Here is a 5,000-nt window from a genome sequence, read left to right as displayed (position 1 = left end):
TGAACAATATAATATAATGTAATATAATATAATATATTATAATATAATATAGTCTGAGTTTCCTCACTTATGCTAATTGATTGATGCTCATTCATTGTAATTTTTCCAGTGAAGCGTGTTTTTTAAAAGCACAGCAAAAATTTAATGAAATGAGTGTCACACTCTTTTATGTCGTTGATCTGCCTGCGGCGCATTATGGTGTCTGCCTGTAGCGATCATGCTATTTATTTCATGAGGGTGAACACACACACACACTCACACACACACACACACACACGCGTACACACACACACACACACACTCACACACACACACACACACACACACACACACGCGCGCACGCGCACACACACACACACACACTCACACACACACACACACACACACACACACACACGCGCACACACACACACACTCACAGATGCAGGCTCCGGGTAATGAGCTATAAATGAGCAAGGGCATATAGAGCTGCCAGTCAAGTCAAGCACAGGTAATGGAATGTTATGTCTAGACGTTCCTTCCTGGTGGGTGCTGTTCCTGGCTGTGGAGGTCTCAATAATTGATGTGATTCTTTCTATCAATATCACGTCATCCACTCTTTCTTGTCCCCACGCTCTTTCTCTCCCTCCATCTCTGCTTTACCGAACCGGGTTGGGTTGTCTTTGTCCACACCACCCCTTTTCTCTCTCTCTTTCTCGCTCTCGCTCCCTCTCTTTTTTCTATTTCTCCATTATTCTCTCTCGCTCTCTCTGTCTATTTTTTTTATTTCTCCATTATTCTCTCTCTCTATCTCTATTTTTGTATTTCTCCAATATTCTCTCTATAGATATATATTTTTTCTATTTCTCCATTATTCTCTCTCTCTCTCTCTCTCTCTCTCTCGCTCTCTCTGTCTGTGCGCCACTCGTCTTCTCCCTCATAGATACTGATCCTGTTTTATGAAGCTCTAATGAAAGAGTGTCAGTACACCCAGTGCTGCTCTGTATGGGTTAATAGGGACCACCCAGGCGCCTTGAATGCAGTTCATTACCAGGCTTCATTGCTGACAGGAAGCATGGGGGAGCCCATTTCACATCCATATTGAACCTGTCTGCCTATAGATAGCAAGGCTACCCCTGAATACTCCACAGTGTATTCAACTGAATGGCCTCATTGCAAATACCCTGAATTTATTTATTTTTGGTCTTACTCCAACCTCCATTTTAACTGTGCGTTTTCATGTTTTGAAAAATAAGGTTCCCTTAAATCCACAGTAGCTTCACTTGTTCTGGTGATTGGAAACACTCTCTCTTCTCTGTCTTTTCATTTATGTGTGACTATCTTATGACAGAAGATTATCATCTGGAGGGCACACTGTGCTATGTCATGTCATTTGGATCCCTGGTACAGAGGTAGAGGAAGCCCAACACACGGCCTGGGCTGGTTTGTGACAGACGGCCATTTTGTTTCTATTGCTGCTACTGCTACTACTATGACAACTATTATTACTATTACTACAACTACAACTACTGCTACTGCTACTACAACTACTACTGCTTCTGCTGCTGCAACTACTACTGCTACTGCTACTGCTACTGCTACTGCTTCGGCTCCTACTGCTGCTACTGCTACTACTGCTACTGCTACTGCTACTGCTACTGCTACTTTTACTACTACTGCTGCTACTGCTACTGCTACTGCTACTGCTACTGCTACTGCTGCTGCTACTACTACTGCTACTGCTACTCCTACTGCTACTCCTGCTACTGCTACTACTGCTACTACTGCTACTATACTACTACTGCTGCTACTGCTACTATACTACTACTGCTGCTACTGCTTCTGCTACTGCTACTGCTACTGCTACTCCTGCTACTGCTACTACTGCTACTACTGCTACTATACTACTACTGCTGCTACTGCTCCTGCTACTGCTTCTGCTACTGCTACTGCTACTGCTACTGCTACTGCTACTGTTGCTACTGCTACTCATACTGCAACTTCTTCTTGTTCTTGCACTTTCCCCTCTTCATCTGCTCTTTTGGCTCTCTTCTCCAAACCTGCGTGACTCTCTAGTCCCTGTTTGTGTGTGACAGAGCGTAAAATTCCATCACCGTAGACAGCGGGGGGTCATCGGTACCTGCCGTGTGACAGCCTCCTGCATCTCCGTGACAACGTATGACAGACCCGCCCAAAACCCCATCACACGCGAGACGCGTCAGTGGGGAGCTGTGCTGCATACAGATTTCTGGCGACTCCTCATCCGTCTCAGGGGACCAACAGAAGACGGCTGGTACAGGTGGAGGTGAGGTCCACAGATGTGTTCAGGTGCAGACTGCAGGGTTGTCGTGAGGGGTCTTAGATCTGGTTTTAGACATGGTTCATAAAGGTGAGAATATCACATGCAAAATATCTGACTTCTGATTGATTGTATGATTTTTTTGGGGGGGTGTGTGCATCTCTCACTTCTGAGACAATCTGATACGTGTGTAAATTCATGGCCAACGAGATGATTCAGGGACAATACATTTTAATACGGAACAATTTGGCGTGAATCAATATGATGCGTTACTATGCGCAACTGATACAGTTCTTAATGTTTGTATAATGTAGACATTTATTTTCCATTCTGTAAAAGTGGCATTGCTGACCTTCAAATTTGTATATTTCATAAAAGAACAGGAAATCCCAAGTATTTTTGTAATGTTTTGGCACAGGAAAAATGTAGCCTATCATTCCGGAATTAAAAGTAATTTTGCTTATCACTTTTCAGATAGGCACAGCCGGACAAAAAAAGACTTCTGTAAGAGTTCATATTTTGACATTATGAATATAAACTGAAGTCTGTCTCAAACACCCAGGTGCTTCACTCTGCCAGTAATTCAGGGGGAGAAATATGAATAGATAGTGTAAACGAACAGAAGTCTTTGTGATTTAGAAATGTGCAAGGCCCCTCAAACACTGAAAAAAGCTAATATTAATATCTAAAGACAGCTATAGATATGTGTCACCCTTCTACTCAGCTGCCAATCAAAACAGTGCATTGTTATGCGTAGCCGTACCAGGGCCGTATCTGAGCCGTATCTGAGCCGTATCTGAGCCGTATCAGGGCCGTATCAGGGCCATATGAGGGTCACAAGGCTCTTGTATGTTGGTGTGTATCAATGCATGATGGCAGCTGCATTGATGTGTTCTCTCCATCAGAACCTCCACGGGTTTGAAGTCTTTGTGGGCTTGAGAGATCCTTTGGTGTGTTTTGCGACTAGAGAGCTCCTCTCCATTAGAACATCCACTGGGTTATCATGGCACGGATTCCGCTGACTTTTTTTTTTACCATTTCTCTTGCTCTCTCTCATTTTTTCTTATCTCTTCCTCTCTGTCTCAGCCTCACTCACTTTGAGACTATCACTATTTTTTTTCATTCCCTCCATCTCTCTCACGCCATCTCTCTCTCTCTCTCTCTCTCTCTCTCTCTCTGTCTGTCTCTATCTCCCTCTCCCTCTCCCTCTCCCTCTCTCTTTTCTCCCTTTCTACCTATCTCAATTTTTTCTCTCTTTCCCTCTCTGACTGTTTTCTTCAGTTTGATGTTATCACTCTGTGGGACCCAACTCCATTCTCCTAAGGCTGTCGGCAGGAGCCATGCAGCATGCAGTGGAGAGGACTCACTCTTTCTCCCTGAGAGAGGTGGAGAGAGAGAGAGAGAGAGAGAGAGAGAGTGAGAGGTGGATAGAGAGAGAGAGAGAGAGAGAGAGAGAGGGAGAGAGAGAAAGAGAGAGAGAGAGTGAGTGAGAGAGAGGGAGAGAGAGGAAGAGAGAGACAGAGTGAGACGTGGATAGATAGAGAGAGAGAGAGAGAGAGAGAGAGAGACATTTTAAATATTTTCAGTAGCTTTCTAGATTTTATCAGAGCTGCAAAACACATTACAATCTGAGGACTCACTCTTTCACCCTGAGAGAGGTGGATAGAGAGAGAGAGAGAGAGAGAGAGAGAGAGAGAGAGAGAGAGAGAGAGAGTGAGAAAGACCTTTTAAATATTTTCGGTAGCTTTATAAAAGCAAAACTCTATAAGCAGTCTAGATTTTATCAGAGCTGCAAAGCACATTACATCCTGAAAACCTGCTCTTTCTACCCATATAACTGGCAGTTTTAACATCAACCCCAGAATGGCAATAATAATCTGACATATAGATCTGTGTCTTTTAACAGTCCTGAAAATAAAAGTCTACCTGTAAAATGTTTCATTAAAGCAGTCCAGAAAGTTTCTCCAATACATTGATGCATACAACAATGCATAAAAGTTTCTCTTTCAAAACAAAAAGGACATTCTTGACTCATTTCAGGACTTAAAAGCAGTAATAAAAGCATTCATAACAATAATTCCATGTGAAATTCGTCAGTGCCCTCCATTTTGACCTTTACCTCGTTATCAAACCCTAGTAAAGTGTTGTTTGTAAAACATTTCGTCAGTTCCGTACACAAATAAAGTGTTTTATCAGTTCCATACAAAAATTAGGTTTTAACACCATTTAAGAATTAGCCTATGTTATCACCCATGTCCAGGTACAGCGCAAGGGGTTATTTTCCCTCTCAGAAAAGTCCTTTAACAACTTTTCCCCCCCTACAGTGAATGATGAATGACATTTTTGAACATGTTCTGACCTACATTTTTAAGATTCATTGCCGGTCTTTTCGGTCCTTACATTTTTTTTTTGTAGAAACTGCATATAGTGTACCTGCCCTTGCCTCTGCTCTTCTTTTGACAAACAAATGACACTTTGTGGAAAGCAATGAAGATTTCCCTCCAAAAAGTCTGCCACTGATGCTTCTGTACTTACTGTTCTTGTGTACTGTCATTGATTGCACTTTTGAAAGCAAATGTGTAGGAGGGCTATACAAAAGCTAGTAGGACGCCACCGAATCTATCCAAGGAAAATCCCTAAATATTTCATCCATACTCAATCCCACTTCCCAAGGAATAGCGTTACTATTTGACTGATTCGTTTTTGTTCAGAAAACCTTAGA

Source organism: Sprattus sprattus, assembly GCF_963457725.1.
Source record: "Sprattus sprattus genome assembly, chromosome: 21".
Lineage (NCBI taxonomy): Eukaryota > Metazoa > Chordata > Actinopteri > Clupeiformes > Clupeidae > Sprattus > Sprattus sprattus.
The sequence above is the reverse complement of the archived record's forward strand: the minus strand, read 5'-3'. Positions refer to the sequence as shown.